Source organism: Gymnodraco acuticeps, unplaced genomic scaffold (assembly GCF_902827175.1).
Source record: "Gymnodraco acuticeps unplaced genomic scaffold, fGymAcu1.1, whole genome shotgun sequence".
Taxonomy (NCBI): domain Eukaryota; kingdom Metazoa; phylum Chordata; class Actinopteri; order Perciformes; family Bathydraconidae; genus Gymnodraco; species Gymnodraco acuticeps.
The window spans coordinates 1539132-1560777 of record NW_022992284.1 but is presented as its reverse complement, the minus strand read 5'-3'; the positions used below and the strand labels follow the sequence as shown (position 1 = coordinate 1560777).

The window sequence follows — 21646 nt, the reverse complement described above, 5'->3', positions numbered from 1 at the left end:
TTTTCAAAGGAGCAACAGTCTAATTTTATTCGCAACACATCTGTAGCACTATCAACAACATTATCAATTTGGGGTGGTGTACATTTTGTATACGTTTCCTCCCTGACATGCAGACATGCTATCGAGTTAAGTATTGGTGGAATCTCTTCCTTAAATTTGGCTATAGCACTAACAGATAGGTTTCTGCTGCAGGAGGTTTTGACTAATGCTTTGTAGTCTAGTAACAGTACTTCAAAAGTTACTAAGAAATGGTCGGATAAAGCAGGATTATGCGGTTCGACTAATAGTTGCTCAATTTCAATACCATAAGTCAGAACAAGGTCGAGTGTTATTATAGCAGTGGGTTGGTTTATTTACACTCTGACAGAAACCAACAGAATCTAATATAGAGTTAAATGCAACAGTAAGGCTATTGTTATCATCGTCAACATGAATATTAAAGTCACCTACGATAATTACTTTATCTGTTTTAAGTACCAAAGTTGATAAAAACTCAGAGAATTCTGATAAGAATTCTGAATAGGGACCTGGAGCACGGTACACTGTAACAAATAAGATTGGCTGCAAAGTTTTCCAGGTCGGATGCGTAAGACTAAAAACAAGACTTTCAAAGGAGGTATAATTTAATTTTGGTTTAGTATTGATAAGTAAACTTGAGTCAAAGATTGCTGCAACTCCACCTCCTCGGCCCGTGCCTCGGGCAATATGAGTAGGCTATTGATGACTGGGTGGAGTGGCCTCATTTATGCTGACATATTCTTCATGTCTCAACCAAGTTTCAGTGAGACAGCATATATCAATATTATAATCTGATATTAAATCATTTACCAATATTGCTTTAGATGCTAGAGATCTTATGTTTAAGAGACCACATTTAATATTCCTGTTTTGTTGCACAGTAGTAGTTGTTACATTTACTTTTATTAGGTTATTATGTATGACACCTCTATTAGGTTTTACCTTAACTTGTCCTTGGGCAGACACACACACCGTTAATATTGGGTATTTTATTGGGTCCGGGATTCCTATGGATGACTGCCTAGGAGAGAGCGCATAGAAGCGTGTAAGACTGCGACTCCGCCTCCTGGTCTCAACTCCAGTTTGTCATGGATTACGTCCACAAAGCCCTGAAATGTTTGCCGAAATGAGATTTGCACCTTCCAAAGTAGGATGAATGCCGTCTCTCTTAATCAGACCAGGTTTTCCCCAGAAGGCTGTCCAATTATTTAAAATCCAAAAGCGCTAAATAAATCCCATGTTATTATTATTATGTCCCTAGTAAAATTGGAGACTGCAAAGATTGCGCTGCAGCAGAATGAAGCTTTACAAAGGCAACGCAGAAATAGAAAAATAAAACAATATCAAAAAACAGGATATTATATATTGTCAGTTTTAACCTACCTGATTATATATTATATGTGATACAATATGATAACGTAGATTTTAAATGTTACTAAAATATATGAAAATGTAAATCTACTTATGTAGTACCTTTTATCTGTATGAATATGTAATGTTTACAATATCAAGATTATACAATATGCATACATGCTGCAGCTTTGCCTCACGTCCTGTTTTGTCTCTCCATCTGATTTATGCCACTTACATAGCTCTTCAATAAATGAAGGCATACATTTTCATTAAAATATATTCATGAATGAATGCAAAAGTACTATAATATTCATTACACAGCATATATAAATTACATTTCTAAGGTCACTCTGATTTGAATGTTTTTTTCTTCTGTTTTGGTACTCCCAGTAGATGCATTGATAAATTGCATTTTGACAGACTAGGGAGCAAGGGCGTACACACAAACACAAGAGTGCCTTTGCTGGTAGCAATTGTGCGCACTAGCAAAGATGAACCCTTACAGTTAGCTTTAATTTGCACTTCAAAGCCAGATCCGTGCACAAGTCTTAACCCCACCTGGCAGAACTCTCCACTTTAGATTTCCATTTTGTATCATCTAATTTTCACTTTGACTCGCCACTGTTATCTTTCTGGTCTTGCTACCTATTAAGAGCCACGCCTCTGTCTTTCTCCTGTGCTCTGAACATAGTGCATATTGTACATTAAAAATAAATATTAAAGGGTTTGCTTAGGTGTGCCGGGGGAGAAGCACTGTCATCAGAGTGCTTGACTAGTAGTAGTAGGTCCAGGGGTTGATGTTAAATGTGAGAGAAATGGGACAAAAGAAAAAAGAGACCATAAAATACAGACTGATTGAGATATTAAAGCCCTTTGAAAGGCATTATCTACAATGACAGCATGCTTTGTGAAGAACAAAAACAAACGTAAAAGGCTGACACTGACAGTGGTTTGTGTGTGTGAGAGAGAGAAGGGGGTGTGTAGTGGAGAGGATGCATGTGTGTACAGGGAAGAGATTTTAGTGGAGAGGGAGAGCAGAGCAACAGAGACTGGGGGAGACAGTGGTAGCTGCAGGCAGAGAGTGAAAAGGAAAGGGAGAGGAAGAGAGAGTGAGAAAGAGAGAGAGAGAGAGAGAGAGAGTAGAGCGTGTGAGAGAGAGGAGGAGAGACCATCAGCACAAGGCAGCCGCTCGTCTGTCTCTATCTGTCGTCTCTTGGATCTCCCTTAACACAGCTGCTTCTGACTAACAGTGTCCTCTCGCTCACTGACTGAGTGTGAGGGAGTGCCTGAGAGCGAGCGAACACCAGAGTTTACCAGTGGCTACGCACAAGTCTGTGTTCAACTGTTCTAGTTATGGTGTTACCACACATGGTGGAAGGTTTGACGATTTTTGCTCAGGACGAGACTCAACACCAATGATCCCCAGTCAGCATACCCTCTCATTAAGGTAAGCAGATTTGACTTTCTCTTTACTGTCTTCAGTGTGGTCCTTACTCAAAATACTTTTATTCTCAGAGGATAATTTACTCTAACCCAAATGAGAGTTTTATTATATAAGCAGGCTGTTAATTTAGAATAACAAGCTTGAAATTGAAGTCCAGACTTGCGGTGACTTTGGTTTCACTGTTTATTGTTGCTCTGACCGGCTTTGTGTGTACAAACGTCAAAATGGCTTTAAAGAGGGCTGACCTCTATGCTATTTTATCCCGGCTCTAGAGAAAATGTGATAATTGTAATTATCAAAGGTAGAGGGCTGATTGTTTTCCTGTGACTTAACCGGACTGCTTTGTTAAGTTTTTAATAGTCTACATACTTTAACCTCTATTACGCACACATAAGCTGAGGGTTAACAGAAATATGTGTACAGTACAGTATATTAAATAAAAGTGTCTTGGAATTTGTCATGTAGATTGGGTTATCCATGACATAACAGTCCTCTTACTGTACATCAATAAAAGAAAACAAACTACCTTTGTGTATGTTTATAACTTCGCATAGATGAAGTGGTAAGAGTCAAACGTTTAGTTTAGTTCATTTCAATAGTTTTCAACGTATACAATTTAAACATACCAAATGATAAAAATACGTTTTTAAATGCCTTTTTTCTAGCTTTTTACATGGATTAATTGTACATTTCTCATTAAATGTATACACTAATAAGGAAAGAAACCAACAAAATAAAGTATATGTGGATTAAACAGACCTTAAAAATCCCAGATAATTTCTTTATACACGAGCGCTCCGTTTATTTAATTATCTTGTTTGTGTATTCTACAATTTGATTTCCTTCTCAAAGTTAAACCACTTCTTTGACTTTTATACATCTTTGTGATTAATCCTAGGAAGTGGTTTTCAAACATATATAAACAACTTTATTAACAGGAAACAAAGTGGATCCCAGTCACACATACAACAAGCTCAGGCCTGTCACTCCTGCGCTGGGGGAGGTTTCAATGAAAGTGTTTGTTATTGACTCGAGACAAAGTGATAATCAAATATCTCTCTCGGCTACTTATTCAGAGATTTTTGTTGTTGTTGTATTTTCATTGCATTTGTAACCAAGCACTTTTCACAAAAGCATATAGCTTCCTAATGGGTCATTACCCATCAAGCTAATAATCAACACAATTAATCTGTTTTTCGAAGAATTTTTGTGATTTATTCACTCTAAATGTAATTATTTGATTCTGGAAATATATTTATTTGATAACTGAATTTCTTGCTCAACTGAATAGATTTATGTAATTGATTCTGCTTAGTGGTCATGGTGAACTGCTGCAGCATGTTGTGTCTTAGTGCAGAATACACATAATCCAATTGAATTGCCTTCAAGGGTTTTTTGTTGTTTTATTCAACACATCATTATACAAGGTACTTAGTGTTCAGTTTGGTACAAACACAGAACATTCAGACTGACAAAAGAAACCACTTGTGTGATTGCAAAGTAAAGAGCTACTGTACAGCATGAACAACTTGACCTGCCTGACATCCGCCTTCCACAAGGAGATGAGATTATTAGGAGAGGATATACAGTATGTACCCTTTTTAGGTAAAGTCCAAGACATCCAAAAATCCGTTGCTGCTGATATTATACACTGGCCCTGCGAGCCTTGATATTAAAGAGCAGCCCACATCCAGTATCATCAGACACAATTAGCTTTGTCAAGCCCTGACGCCAGCTTTTCTGGAGGAAGTCTGTAAGGCTCGTACTTAAATTTATAGTGGATTCACATGATGCTCAGGAGGACACAAGAACCCTTTTATGTAGTGGATGTACATCATTTTTCCTGGATTGTGCCTTGTGTGTTTGCTGTGTCAGATTTATTGACAATAAAAGTGTTGGCGCTTTTCATACAGTATTATGCAACCATGCATCGGTGTGTGGCGTATGTTTGGTGCAGCTGTAATGCCAGCCTGTGTCCCCTTAGTGTCACTTGATACTCTGATGTGGTGGTGCTATAACCCAGTAAGAAGGTGTTTTTGTAAGTAGCTGTTAGCTACTCAGTGTTGGGGGGGGGGGGGGGAGCAATTTGCAGTGACATGCCAGTGGGGGTGAATCCACAATTATCAGGTTCATGGAACAGATGAAGGAACACTCCAATGTAGCTTTGAGCAAGGAAGGTGATGTTTTATAAGACCAGTGTGTGTGTGTGTGTGTGTGTGTGTGTGTGTGTGTGTGTGTGTGTGTGTGTTATTGCTCTGTGACGGTTACATCATGTGTGTGACATGCTGTTCCAGATATTACCCTGGTTCCTGCCTTTGCTAATCGAGAATGTTTTCCGTCATATGTACTTGAAAAGGCGGTTAAAGAGTGTTGTGTTGTAGAAACACATTCATTTAAAAATACTACTACATTTGTATTATTATAGGATTATTAAATTCTTGAATAAAAAGATTGTATTAAACAGATACATCATTTATCTTGGTTACACATTCTCCGAGGAGGCCTCCTTGTTCTCATAATTGCACACAGACATGAATGGCAGAGGTCACTGACATAGTGTGTAGGAGTGCATAATGAATTAACCTTCATTATAGTTTCAGTGTGGGCAGAAAGCCATAAATACACCTGTTACCTTCACAGACAACATCTTTTATAACACCATCCAACGAAGGTCATTGTTTGGTTTATTTATCAAACAAACCATCCCCCAAATTGTCAATCTGGTTTAAGTTCTGGTTCATTCACTTGAATTGACATATCAACCATCTGATCTCCATCCTTTCCAGCTTTCTATAGGAAAACTGAAAAGGTAAATGAAGAAGACTGAATGTTTCTAAAGATGGAAAAACTGTAAAATGCAACTGTATTCAACCAAATACTTATTTGATGTACTCGAATGATAGAATGTGCCTCCTTTTTGTCATAATACAAACTTTGGATGACGTGATCCGTGAATAAGCACTTTTGAAGACTGAAATGACGCCTCAAAATACAACACAAGCCCAAAGAGGAAGATTGTGGCACTCTTAATAGGGTTAGAAACAAAAAGTTCTCCATTCAAATAGAATTGCAGGGACCCTAACTGTGTGCATGTGTGTGTCTGTGTTTCTGCATACATGTGAAGGAGAGTATAGAGCTGTAAGAAGTTCAGCTCATGATATCGTTAAACATACTGTAGAATTTGAAGAGAGAAATGTGGTTGATCCCAAGTGAGAGAATGTTAAATTAATGATAAAACCTCAAATGATATCTCTTGTTTGAAGGCCAGTAAAACTGGAGCTTGTTGTCTCTCGTCTACCAAGTTGGATACAAATACTGCCTGTCTCTAACAAAAACACTAGGCTGTGAAATGTGCAAAATGGAAAGTGATAACTCTTTCAGAATTGTAGAAATATTTGGCCATCTTTATTAAACAGTATTAGGATTCACCAATTATATGAAGCTCAGCTGGACGTATCATTAGCAGACATCTCTCAGTGGATGTCTGCTCACCACCTCAAGCTCAACCATGACAAGACTGAACTGCTTTTCCTTCCGGGAAAAGATTGTCCCACTCTTGACCTGACAATCAACATCGGCATCTCAGTTGTTTCCCCGACTCAGACTGCAAGGAATCTGGGTGTGACAGATAACAACCTGTCCTTCACAGCAAACATCGCTGCCACAACCCGCTGCTGCAGATACACTCTTTACAACATCAGGAGGATACGTCCCCTCCTGACCCAGAAAGCGACGCAACTTCTGGTCCAGGCTCTCGTCTTCTCACGCCTAGACTACTGCAACTCCCTCCTGGCTGGTCTACCTGCATGTGCCATCCGACCTCTGCAGCTCATCCAGAATGCAGCGGCTCGTCTGGTCTTCAACCTTCCTAAATTCTCCCACACCACTCCGCTCCTCCGCTCCCTTCACTGGCTTCCGGTAACTGCTAGAATCCACTTCAAGACACTGGTACTTGCTTACCATGCTGTGAATGGATCTGGCCCTTCCTACATCCAGGACATGGTTAAACCGTACACCCCAGCACGTGCACTCTGCTCTGCATCAGCCAAACGACTCGCTGCACCCGCACTACGAGGGGGACCCAAGTTCCCATCGGCGAAAACACGTGGGTTTGCTATCCTGGCTTCAAAATGGTGGAATGAGCTCCCCATTGACATCAGGACAGCAAAAAGCATAAAAATCTTCTGGCGCAGACTGAAAACTCATCTCTTTCGACTCCACTTCGAGCGATATAATGACTAACAAAGCACTTATATACTAACAAAGGACTGGCTTATCTAAAGCCAGTTGAGTAGCACTTGAAATGTTTGGCTCTATGAAACCTGATGTACTTATATGATTCTGTTTTCTTCAAGTTTGTATCTTCTTGGTCGAACGCACTTATTGTAAGTCGCTTTGGATAAAAGCGTCAGCTAAATGCAATGTAATGTAATAATGATTTGTTAATGCACACGCTGGAATGCGTTGGCTTCTTTTTGAGGTTTTAGTAATCAGCAGCTCATTACGTAACATGACTGTCTGATTCTATGTGAATGCTTTGAATATACAGTATGTCTTATCTCTGTATCTATCTTTCAGACACAAGACAATTATATTTTTAAAACAAATCAAAATGTGGCTACTTTAACTGCGAATAAACTGTGATTATGTTTTAAAATTACAAATTGACTGATGAATTAATACTCAGGCAGTCTGTAGCTACATGTGACCGGCTTCCAATGAACATAACTTGGACCTGTTGCTTTTATCTGCTTTGAGTAATCCAAACTGATCATAAGAAATGATTCAACAAATCTTCAATGCAAAATAATTATTGTACGCGTGTACTGACTCCACAAATGTGTCCGTAAAAAAGATAGTAATACAATGCAAGAGAAAACACCAATTGAAAGGATGCCATTTAATGCAGTCTGATCAAACTGTTAAGATTATAATGTTCATTGTTCACACACTTTGAGATTTGATGATTAAATGTTATTTTCATTTTGGAGGCTTCAGTTTGTGGAGCTGTTGAGCTGACGGATGTTTCTAGTATATGTGTACTCCATATATAACTACTGATTTAATTATTAGCATTATTTTTGTTATTTCTATCTAAGAGAGATAGAATGGTTTGTGCATTAATAAATTAGGATTGTTAAAAATGGAAATGTACAGTAAGGTGATGCATATTGTTAGGTAAAGTATATTTATAATTAATTACAGACTCCAGATTTTGGATTTATGACAGTAAAAGCAAGTGTAGACCTGACTTTCCATCAAAGAGATTAGTTAACTTTAGATAGATATTGATTTAGATTGATTGATTTTGTATGATGACCCCGCATAATAATGAAGACAATAAGTGCTCTGATATTTAAACAGAGCAGTCATTGACTTCCAATTTATCAGAACATTTTAGTTGGAACCGGGTTAGTTGGAACCACACATCTCCTTCCCGTTATAAATCAATAGGAGTCACAGGACAAGCCTCAGGGATGCTGTAACTCTGAACTTGAAGAAAGAAAGTAATTTTACAGCTGAAGAACTCTGTGTAACCTTGGTTGCTTCTTTGAGCACATACGTACATCTACACTAGTCAAAAGTTTTATACATTAATAAAGGATTAAAAAAAGAGCCTTTGAGCACCCTGACAGACAGCACCAAATACGTGTTTGACAAAAGAGTCTTGACATTGGAAAACCAATTTATACTCCATTTGAAGATGAAAAATGTACCATTTACAGCTCTCATTATTCCTGTTCCTCAGAAAGGCCATGAACAAGCCACTATCCATACTCAACATCTTTGTATTCTCTTCTTGTGAAAGCATGAGAACAAACGAACAAAGAAGCCATTAAAGATATTTTTCTTGCTCAAACAACATTGTGCTTCCTTTTGAGAAAGGCCTTGACGCTGGAAAGTGCTGTTTACTTTGTTCAACCAAGTATGAAGATCATCGTTCCTGTCATTCCTATAGGTTTGCATTCAGACTTCTTCTACACTTCTAAGTGTTGGTAGTCAGTAATAATTGGTACTTACTCACATAAACATATTGATCAAATAAGTGCCTTGATGTGATATCGGAAATGACTGATTGACATCTTTCTCAACATCCCTAAGTCTTAGCAACCCAGCTGTTCAGCAGCAAATAAAACAGCTTGTCGATATATTTGAGGTATCCTCTTTGACTAAAGGTAGGACCATAACGTAAATAATACATATAGTAAATCATGGTTTTAATGCACTGAATTATTATTGTAAGTCTTCCTTTAGTCAATGAATGTAACAAATCGGGGAAGCAGGGTGCAAATGTCATTGGGTCTATACAATATATTACAGGTAATATACATATTGATATTTATTCACAAAAAATGACATGTGACAACATTTGTTCAAAGTTGGTCAAAGAAAATTCTGATTGCCATGCCTTAAAGAGACAGTGTTTGAGCACAACTGTAACAACATTAAATATGACTTTAAACGTCACAATATCAGGATTACATTACTTGCAGTCATCCATGAAATTGTCTTACTGCATGCTGTTTGGCTTAATGTTTACAAGTTTAAGAAGTAACTCACACTGGCTCCTACTGTGTTGGCCTGTGTGCGGTGTATTTACAGCCGGCTGACAGAAAGCTGAGACATTGTCGACAGCTGTGACCGTAGCCGACGCCAAAATGGTCTGTGGAAACAAACGTTTAATAAATCACACTGAACGTTCATTTCTCAACATAATCTTTATGGAATGAACTACTAATAGCATATCTCCTGTTTCAGTCATTTCAGCATAGTATTTTATGGCAGTAATTTTTATGCTTCATCAATTTCCAATATTGGGATTTGTGGGGATGCCACAGGCTAAGGCTTCACTTAGGACAAAGGGTTGAGACTTATTCCGATTATGGCAATTGTAAATTACCATAATCACCTTTGGCCTCTAAGCCTAAAGCTCATGACTTGGATGAATTTCTCTTAATCCTCAGTCATTCCTGAATACAGGAGCGATTTCCAAATGTTATTCTCCAAAAATAATTGCATGACAAAAACTGCATTGCACTGACATTGCACTTCTGAACCCACTAGCTCTCTTTGCATTGACAATCAGCAGCTTTTCCTAGTCATATAACACATAATTATGAATCATAATTTGATTAAAATGAGGGGTTGACGTCTGAAGTACTTTGCAATATCAACACTGTCCGCAGTGACAGGATATCCATAGGTGCTGCTGAATACCGTGTGAAAAGAGTTTCCCCAGAAAAAAACTCAACACCCTCTAAGGATAGAGAGTGTCGTTTTTTTCTCATACTGATATTCTGAACAATCTGTGCTGTTGTATTTGCTGTAAAGTGTCTCTACTGTAGGCTATTTTTATTATATGTACAGCACTTTGGCTCGACCAAAAATCGTTTATAAATGTACTATATAAATAAAACTTGATTTGATTTGATGATTTGAACCCTCTCACCACCTCTCACAACACTCTAAAAAATGGGTCCACACAGAGAGTGTAATTAGGACAAATAATGTTCAGATAAATTAAGAATCGAAACATGATTGACAAATATAAACAGATGATTAATAAGCAGCCCATTAAATGATTTGGCACAAGGTCACATCATTCCCGTCGTTTGGTATCCCCTCACTGAGCAGCCAGTTTAAAAATAAAAGTGTTATTCCAACAGCTGAGCAACTGCTTGCTCGATGACTGTGTGAGTGTTATGTTTGTGTCTATGCTATGCTGTGTGTGTTTCAAACATGATCATGTATTAGTGGCTGGTTGTGTACAATAATGGGAGTAATTAAGTGTTGTCATGCTGTTTTAGTAAATACACTATTAAATTAGTTATGCCCTGACATCCATGAAAAAATTAAAATGTGCCTATACAGTACGCATTCTGCAGGCAGTTGTGAAAGTATCAAGGTTTTTAATTAAGTTAAAAGTAGTAAAAATCCTCTAATGACATATAGTTTGAAAAACTTCTGGATTAAACATGAGATATTCACTGTGAAATTAACATTTTAACAGCATGTAATAAATCTTTGAAATCTCCCTGAACCCAGTATACCATGAATTGTGTAACATACTGAGAATGTGTAGCTGAACAATTGTTTAATGATGTTACACAGAGATTGGATGATCTGCCTCAAAGCTGAATAGAGTCTAACAGGGACATTTGCTATTTACAGTACCCTAAAGACAAATACATTTTGGTTTCTGTACAGTGTGTGTGTCTGTCTGTCTGTCTGTGTGTGTGTGTGTGTGTGTATATACATATTTGTGTGTGATTATCTGCGAGCATGGCTCATTCCCCCAGGGTAGACATATCCTGAATGACAAGCAACACATGTCAGCTATCCTTATCCTCATGTACCGCATGCAATATGTATGAGGCCGTCACTCACAGCTTAGACTGTAATAACTACATAAAAAACATTCTTAACGGACAGACAACAGCACATGAATGCATGAAAAACAAAATCCTCTAGGCCAACTTAATACAATGCGTTTACTGTTACCAATGTGTTCTTCCCATGGTTTTTAAATATAAGCTTCCTTTATTTCATCACAAAGCAATAAGGCCTAGCAAACTGAGAATGTAATGACAATATTTCTTGTAAAAGGTAATGCAATTCAGTTTTCAAATTAAAATGTGCCTATACAGTACGCATTCTGCAGGCAGTTGTGAAAGTATCAAGGTTTTTAATTAAGTTAAAAGTAGTAATAATCTAGTGTAACACTATTCGGTTATAAAACAAGACCTGAAATACCCAACATAATTAAAGTTCACCACAAAAGTACAAGCCATAAAATATACTTTCATTACCATTATAAATATGTATTATGCAGGGTTGCCTGGTTGTATTAGGAGTAACGCACACACAGAAAGAGCAGTTAAAGGGGGAGGGAGGACTGATAATCTTGAGTTTACAATCTATCTCCTGTTGTGGGGATTATGGGGCATGTATATATCAACACTTGAACACTACATGTCTGATGCACACACAAACATGCATATATTTTAGAGGTAGTATCTATCTGGTGAACATACACAGGTATTTTGTTGCTCCTAAACAGACCAGAAGGAGAGAGAATATTGAACTATAACTTGTCTGATAGCGAAACACACAAACCCAGATACATTGCATGGTTTCTTTGTGTCTGCTGAATGTGTAAATGTGTTAAAATGTTTGTCACATTCATTTTAAGGTGATTGTATGTCAAAGTACAGCTTGTTCTTCTGCTCACATGTGGCCTTAAAATGAATTTGAAGGCTCTTAAATGCATTTGTAAGTGTTATTCACAGGGAATTTTCGTATTAGATATTTGTGTTGATAGATTCTTACTTTCCTTATTTGTTTTGTGTGATTTCGGCCATCCTGTGCTACTGTACACGTATGATTGTATAACTGCCTTCCTATCGGCATTATACCAGATGCTTTACCATCCTCAAATGTAACACAGTAACTCTAATGCAAGTCAAGTTGCATGCATGGCAACACAATAATTTAAAAGCTTTCTAATTCAAACATTACAGACAACTTTACCTTTAGTGCAACCACATTTGGATAATCGAAAACAGACCAAGTAAACCTTACCACATTCATACACATTAAAATAAACACTGCATACTGAAAACTCCACATCGCTTCCTGTCTCTTCTCCTCATCTCTTATATGACTTTCTTTTTTTAGTTACATCACAGTTTTCCTCTCTGTGTTACTCTCCCTCTGTACCTCAGCCTCTCGTGTCTGTCCGACACAGATTCTAAATTACACTCTGTCAGGTTTTAGGATGAAACAATCTAATGATAAGATGAGTCATTGAAGTGCAGTAAAAAAAACCACTTCCAGCTCATTAAATGAATTTTTGAATTGGGTAAAATGAAATGTAAGGGTAAAATCACGAGAGGATGAGTATGAATGATAGATGGTAAGAGGAGCATGTCCTGCAGGGAAATACAATGGTGAAGGAATATGTCCAAGGGAAGAGGTGTTATAGCTTTGTAAAGGTCAAAATAGTAGTTTAAAGCCTCAATGACATAGTGTAGCCTTAAGACACAAGAGTGCTACTCAACAGCAGAGTGTTTGTCATCCATTATTAAAAAGTTTATGCTGAGTTTTTGACAGATCAGTTCTGAGGGCAGCAATAATTAACTAGAGAATGCAATTCCTGAAGAAATTGCTAGTGGGAATGCTTTATGCTGAAAAGCTGACGCTGAATTGCTATGCTGAAATGTAATGTGTAAGAAGAAAGTGAAGAATTTAGATGGGGGCTTGAATGTGTGATGAGAGAAGAAAAGAAAGTAAAATGGCTTGGAAAAGCAGCAGAATATTTGAACTGCAAACTTTTGAACTAACTTGATGGCGAATGATCTGTCGCCATACCAACGGCATTTGATGACATCCCATAATATGCTTAGGTGCGATGATGGCTGCATCATTACCAAACCTGTGAAGTGTTGGTCCGTTTGGAGCATTTTCACTGAAGTTATGAGAAAACCGTGTTTCATGGCGAGCCTTGTGTTACCATGGCAACGGCATTTGAAGAAATCTCAAAACTCTCACGTAGATGTCTTCACGGCTGGACTGTTGGCACACATGTGAAGTTTGAGCACTTTTTGAACATTTTCATAGGAGTTAATGTATAGCGACATCGTCTTTTATGGCGAGGGATGCGTTTGTTGACACCCCATAATTGACGTAGAGCTGTTGAGGGCAGGACCATTAACCATTATCTGAAGTCTGCTGCTCTGAGCATGTCAGTTGGAGTGATGACATCATCGTGTTCCATGACACAGGTGTTTATATTTGAGCTAACGAGGTGTCCAGAGATCAAATGAATGGGAGATAAACCTCTTACATGTGAACGTTTTGTTGAATAACCGTAACAGATATCGGTGAAATTTCAAAGCGTGAAGCATCTCAAGGGCCTTGAGTATCTGAAGTGTGCTTTTTGCGTACTTTCGGGTCAATAATGTGGCCTTTTTGGCAGATTAACTAAAGGTGTGCGGCTGCTGCTGTGAGGAAATATCAGCCTGAAATTACAATGGTCTTTAATGGAGACATGTTGAAAGTTGTTGTCACTTCATGCCCTCAAGAGGCATTTTGTTTAATTATTTTTTGCTTAATTATTTGTCATTTTTCAAGCTACGAGATGTTTTCCTACGTTTGTCATGAAAAATGATGTCTCAGGAATGTAGGGTTTGGGAATTATGGCAGTTTTAAAAAGGCAAATTTCAAGATTTCCTACACTCTACACTTTAAAAACGAATTCAGGCGACCTTTCACCTCCACTTAATTAAATGCATGGTTGCAAGATAAAAATGTGAGTTAATTGATTTAGATAAACATTTTAAGTTGCAAACATTAATTTATAAGTTGTGTTGACGTAATAATGTTGGTAATTACATCAACTTAATATTGTGTGTAATTTAAACTCTGATTTCTGCGTTAATTGACTTAAAACTAAATTCAAGTTGTAGTAAGTGTTAGAAATTAAAATCAATGTTTTGATAGCATAATGTACCTTAAATGTACCTTTAGTTTAAATACTGTTTTATACTGAAAAACCAGAAGTTATTGTGCACAACCAGTTAGACTTTTATTCTGAAAATCCTTCACCTCCGGTTAGCATTTAGCATGAGGCTAATATACCATTTCCTATAGAGGTGAATTTAGCAGCGATATGATATGATGTTGCACACCGAAACCTACTGATTTCAACACTACAACTATAGACGTCGAGATATTATTATTGTTGGATATTAAATGAAGGTACAGTTTATTTGAGTACGTTATCGTTTACAGATGTGGGTAGCATGTCACAACATTCGGAGCGACCGGAAATCGAATTGCTGTGAAGGATTTCCTGTATTTTTTGGAGTGTTGATTACAGCGTTTGGAATGTGTTGAATGGAAAGTCATGATAGAGTTAAGGAGGATAAAAGGAGTGTTTAGATATATATTGAATGTACAATGTCTGTATACTGTGATATGTGTAACAACGGACATTAAATAGTCGGAGAGCCGGCCCCCAGGGAGGAGCCAGTAGAGGCTATATAAACAACGAAACCTGAGGGGTTCGGCCTCTTTTCTCTGCTAGCGAGGGCCAGAGGCAGCTGCTTTTCTGTCGGACTTATATCCTGTTTGTGACTTTACCACGCTTTTTATTAATTAAAGTACCAATTTGAAAACATCTCAGAGACTCCATTTAGTCTCCTTTTTAAGCTTCTCTTTCCTGGACGTGAGAATAACCATCAGTTAACATAAGTAATGCAATTGGCTTGATAACTTAATTGTTCTACACCTTGAGTTAAGGATTTCAAGTCCACTCCCACTTAACATGCCTGGACAAGTTCCCACAGTTAAGACAAATAGAAATATACAAAGGACATTTTAAGGTGAGTGTCATCTGTTGTCATTCACATACAGTAGATAGCCTTGTAGTTGCACTGTATGTCAAATTGCTGTTTGACCAAAATTAGCAGCCTTTGAACTGTGAATAGTTCTGTGAGAGGATACAAAGTAGTAGAGGCTACTGTGAGAGTAGCCAGCGGCTGTTCTCCGGAGCCGCTGGCAAACCCGTTCGACACACAGAGAGCTCAAACTACGGTAAAGAAGAAGCCTGTTACGTCAAAATTCTTCAATAGTTTATGCAGAACAATCTTAGGACTGTGTGTTGGACGGCTGCTTCCGGTTCCTGAAAATAGCTGGGAAATTAATGTTAAAACAACCAAATTTATAACAATAACAATCATAACACGTGGCGTTGCATTTTCACAAGCAGGGTGAGTTCAAATTACTTATTTTTCTTATATTTAACCCTGCATGCTATTTGTTTGTCTGTTATTACATGTCGGCGAGGCTAATCATTTCAATTGTTTCTTGTTACGTCTAAATTTAAACGTGAATGGTTTTAGGCCATTAATCAGTGAGAGACTGGTTGAGACAAGAACAAAGTGGAGTGAGTGTTTGTGTTAAGGACAGTGTGAGGCTGTTTTTACTTTTTACAAGTTATTTGTGTGATGATGGCAATCATTTAAAGTGTGTCTTGTTACGTCCTAATTTAAACGTGAATGGTTCTAGGCCATTAATCAGTGGAGACTGGTTGAGACAAGAACACAGTTGAGTGAGTGTTTTAATTACAGCAAAGGGCTTTCTTATTAAAAAAGTCCTTTTTGAGGAAAAGGCCTGAAAAGTTTGAAGTTTTCAGTGGTTGTTTTTTCTGTTTTCTAACAGACATTGCGCGTGGATTACGACAAGGAGTGCGACATTCGTGCGTTAGACGGACGATATTCTGCTGATTGTGTTTGCTTGGCGCCTTACTTTGTCCCATGATGGCGTGTTTAAACAGAGGAGATAACCATACTGGCTCTTAAAGTCAAAACATTACGTACACAGGTTGAAGGCTGTGACGTAAGGGTATAAGGCCCATTTATAATTGTAAATTACATAGAAATGTTATTTTAAACTGCAGTGTTGTTTTGTGTTGAGAATTAAAAGATCACCCTCATTATTTAAACTCCCCAGTGAGAGCCACGAGGTGTTGTCAGATCCCTTTGTTCTTCAGGTCAAAGGTTGGAAAATCAGTTGCCATCTTGTCTTGTCCTCATGCTGAAGCCACACGGCAGTCGCCATTTCGTGAAATGCTAATTGAAAGTACTCTGTTTGTTTTGACTCACAGTCCCACTCACATGAGGCTAGGCACTCCATCTTGAGAAGGACAAATCATATTTCTTGGCAGAGTTGGAACTATAAAATAGACAGGTTATCTTACCGTGGGAAGTTTGATATTTGTAGGAGTCTGTATTTGAGATATTCTTGTTTGCAAGTGCGTATTGGTGGTTTATTTGAGATATTCTTGTTTGCAGATGTGTTTTGGCGGTTATGTGCTGTGTTGTTTAACCATATTCTCATTTTCTTCTCATTTTTAAGGAAATAAGCTTCTTCTTGTTAAAAAGAGGTCAGTTTTGCAACAGCTATCCCTAGTGGATTAAGCTGGAAATTACAACAGCGCACTCTGCTGGTAATACAGAATTATTACAAATATACTATAACATTTTGAAGCTTGATTTTGAGTATTATGAATGAACACATGCGCAAATCGCCAGGACAGAATTACAAAGTGGTTTCCAATTAAAAGATGAGAAACTTTCAAACTAGGCTGTAGAATATTCAAACACCAATTGATTAAAGCTAACACAAATTATGACATTTACATAATTTCATACACTTTGGTATGCACTGTACACACTAGATTTAGATTTTCACCAGATTTCTAATTTTCATATTTTAAAGTCAAAACCATACACTGTACAATTTTTTTATTTTATCATTTCAGATTTTAAAATTTGCATAATTTGTATCTTTTAATTAACTTTATTATTTTTTTTAAAAAAGAAAAGAAAAGAAAAAATCTATAAAATGAAAACAAAAAAACCAAAAAAAAAACCCTACCCAGATTTAAAGTTAAGTTCGGATGACATAGGATATTATTTATCAGGAACGAAGGTGCTAGTCGGAGGATTAGTGTTTCAATCTTTGATAACTTAATAATATTCATTCGAATAGTTAGAGAACATGTCACCAAAAGAAACTAAATTGAGACTAGACGCAGAGCCAGGCTCAACCGCAGATATCAAGGAAAGGGTAATAATCTGATCAGATGCTTTAACCTTTCCAATTAAAAGAACTATGTGGAGTGAAGATGAAGAAAGATTTATAAGAGTTACAAGTCTGATACTCCATCTGGAATATGCCAGCCTATTGGCACACAGCATAAATGTGGTCCGAGTAGCAGACCCGCCAGTGAGGGAAGACATAGCAGAAAAAACAAGACACCGTAGCTTGTAGGAACAAGACAAGGAGAAGGGAGGGGAAACTTCCAGAGAAAGCAGGGCAGACACCTCCAACAATTCAAGCTCAGGAAGAACCAGAGAATGCAGGGCAGACACCTCAAACTGTTAAATCTCAGATAGTGCCAGAAAATCAGAAGCAGAACCAACAACCAGGAGGTTTCCATGATGACAACGGAGGCAGGGGGTCCCAGAGATGTCAAAGACGAACAGCATTGCCAAACATGACCCAAATGCCACTGACACCCTGGTATCAACCACAACAATGAGGAAGCTCAGAGGGCCAGACCACCAGGTGATGCATCTTCAGCACAAGGGTATTTTGAAATCCAGCTACATTGAGCCATATCTGTCACCACAGAAGGGAGAGGTTTATTGTTTAATGTAAAAACAAGATAGTGAGTAGCATATTGCATTTACACATAAAGCATCCAGAGATTAGTAGAAGATTAAAACATAGTAGAACATTTAGCAGACTATTTTTGTAATTATGAGAAGGATAGAGAGTAAGAGTGATGTTGTTCTCCCACACAGAAAACTATTGTGTTCGCACAGCTAGTGAGGTCAAGACGATGGGTTTCCACCCAAAAATATGAAGACGGAAACCTAGTACTCGCCCAAGACTAAGGATCCATACCAAATCCTCCTGTTTACACCGACTGCAGTTCAAGGGGCGGCGATACACCTGACGTGGAGCTGTTGAGACCTAAAAACAGAAACTCGCTTCTGCTGTGGTGAAGTCTGGCTACAAAGGGAGGTGTCCGATAGGGTCGCTTGTCTTAAACCAGTGAAGAAGTCAACAAGAACCCAGCAGAACTAGAGAGTGACTGTTAGCGGGAGAACAGTGACGGAGCGACAGAGACTGGCACAACATTTTCCAGCCAGTACATAGATAGACCCCGTCAGAAGACCGGGGCTGTGTTTAAAGGGGAACTTCATTTATTGTTAGTGGAAGTGTAGTTTTTTAGTCGAACAATTATGTGATTTATGGAGTCAGATTACATTTTTCTCATAGACACAATTTTATAATCGGTCTGAAGTATCTATTTTAAGGCAATGAGCTGCAGATTAAATAACATAACACTGATTGAGAGCTTGGATGAAGAAGTTGTAGGGTTTTTACAACAGTTTCAAGAATCAGTTTTTTATTTATTTATTCTTGAGTAATTTTACTGATTTATAATGTAGTGCGTAAGGCACTATCTCATTTTGAGTGAGGGCCACCAGCCCTTCATGCATGTCACCCTCTGTGAGAATGGTTCGTATGTTTCCCTCTAGTTTAGATCAATATTATTTTATTATATCTTTGTACAGCAGTATCAAACAATCCTCTAATCCTAGAATTATTGAGACGCATTAGCGACACCAGGGGTATTGTTTTTCGCAGCAACAATGATGCATAATACCAGGACAAAAGCCATTATTGCAACATGTAAACCATTTTTTGTGCTATTGGCAGATTTGAGTGAATATGTTTTTATACCATCAGAAAGCCATACATCATACGATATTTTGTACGCCTTATGGGTACACGGAGAAGTTATATTTATTTAGTGCAACGTTATGGGTTTTACATGTCCTGTTCCGAATAGGGTAATCATTGCAATATTAATTGAGCATGTTCTGCACAAAAGAGGGAGTGTCATGATTATACAGATATATTGATTTCAGTGACGTTGTAGTTAATAAATAATAACATGGAGTTAATAATAGGTCTCATAACGACAAAAGGTATGCCAAAGCTTGGGCCTCCTCCAAGGAGGGAGTGGTCCAATTTTAGATATTAGACGAATAGAAGTGCATTAATATGTCAGAGCTCTGAGTAATATTATCCAAGTTTTGTCTACACAGGCTAAGAAAGCTACAGAGATACCAGACGAGACACCAGAAGAGACTCCTGTTCTGCCAGGTGATTGGGTGAGGGTGAAAGTTCACAAAAGACAGTGAGCTGATCCCCGGTGGACGGAACAGTGAGAAGTTGTAACGAACTTCACACGCGCTCCGGTTTAAAAGGTAAAGAAAAAGGAGCAAATTGACACCACCTCACACATTGTCACCCTTCACTGGCAACTTCCAGAACATTATTGGGAGTTAGGACTGATTTGGCAGAGCTGGAACAAAACGATAAATAGAAATAAGATAAAGATAGAAACAGCTCAAAAGACGAATTGTCTATAGATTTTTATAGATAGTACACTAAAGTGAAAACCTATTTTTGTTTTACATCTGAAAAAGAGTCCAATTTTTGTATACGTTATTATAGTACTCATTATTTAAATTATGTAACTGACACCAAGGGAGAAAATAGAGATGATGTCAAGAACAAAGCCAAAGCTATTGTGGGGTCCCCTAGGGATAAGAGTCAGAATAGCATTGTTGATTGTGCTCATTACACTTGGCACCTTTCTGGTTGGATGGAGAGTACAATATCAAGTAAGACATGGATCCATTAGTCCACTCATAGAGAATGCCCACATCACTAAACTCCAGCTGTGTTTCAGAGAGTTTCACTTATCCCCAGAGCCAAAAGATCAGCTGAGCAACAAGAGGAGGAGTTATAAATACTCGGTCCCAAAGGTGAGGCGATTACAATCAAGATGATTCACCCCCCATATATGCAGTTCTTGTATCAAATGATGAGATGGGTTTAAGTGATTGGGATATGTAGGTGATGGGAATTTACAGATTAGGGGAATCTAAAAATACACTGGATCCATGTTTTAGTCTGTGCCAGAAACACCCCTGTTAAGTTTATGGACAACCGACCGGTGACCTGAGCACAATTATTGAAAATGATTACAGTAGAAACAGGCTACTAACCCACAAGTACAGCTTTGTACGTACAAACTCTATGAACAAAATTCCCCAGCAGATTGTGGCGACATTGCAGATATGTTCAGTCACAAAAGTTACTTATGTTCTAAATAACAGTGAGATTTAAAGTAATGGAGAAAATATGGGGACGTTCTTTTATAGTGTGTGAAATATGTGGTGCTTGAAACATGTAGGTATTTTTAATTTATAGAAGAAAATGGTTTCCTGAAAGAGTTATTTGGAGTAGCCATGTTACAGTGGGTGGAAACAATGTTTAGGGATATGGCACAACCATTAGTAGACATTAATTGGGTTTAGATGACATTTAACATCCAAGACAGATAGTAAGATTAGGAAAATAGAGTGGAAAGGATTGGATATATTTTACCTCAGTGTGTTAGAATTAACTATAGGTAATGCGGCCCGAGATCTCTCTCTCTCTCTCTCTGCCTGTCAGAACGCTACGACCCCATCTTCAGACAAATGACCTCACCACAGGAGACTCCTCCTCCTCCGGTTTAAAGACAGACAACCCGAGCTGAACCAACAACCACCTGAGGCATCCAGAACCATCTCCACCTGAGGCATCCAGAACCATCTCCACCTGAGGATCCAGAACCAAACCAGCATGCTGACAAAGAGGCAAACTCTCATCGGTCCCTCAAACAGGACATGAAGTTCCAAACTGAGCCGCGAGATTTGGCACAAGAGCAGAGTGGGACATGAGAGCAGAATACACCACTCCATGCAACAGCCAAGAGACTGAAAAGGAGGAGATGAAATGCAAAGCAGTTGGGCCACTGAAAAGAATTACAGCGGGAAGATCCAAGTGCGGATGGACTGAGGAGAAGACAGGATGGAGGAGAAGACAGAACCAGAGGAGTTGGCATGGGCCAGCAGAACGTGAGGGGGTCGTGGCTTGACGACCAGAGGGGGAGAGAAGGAACACAGGAGTGAGTGAGTTTACACATAACCACACTTATTAGAAAATAATCCTAAAAACACACTGAGGGTAGAACATATTATTCAATCTTTTCATAATATAAACAAATTATTCTTATAGAGATTCTTATTCATGTGAGAATTTGGGGAAGATGTAATTTGTTACAATATAGATAGCAGGCAAATCTTTATTTGAATGGAAAATGTTAAAGGTAGAGCTGGAACCAAGCCAAAG

General features: G+C 38.1%; 1 protein-coding gene across 1 annotated transcript in view; it reads left to right on the top strand.

The window, feature by feature from the left end:
* Positions 1-2520: 2520 nt before the first annotated feature.
* opn7b (opsin 7, group member b) overlaps positions 2521-21646 on the top strand; it is a 94376-nt gene continuing 75250 nt past the window's right edge. Inside the window, exon 1 of the mRNA XM_034207448.1 lies at positions 2521-2818. The gene's annotated coding sequence lies outside the window, so the exon portion shown is untranslated. The remainder of the gene's footprint in view (positions 2819-21646) is intronic.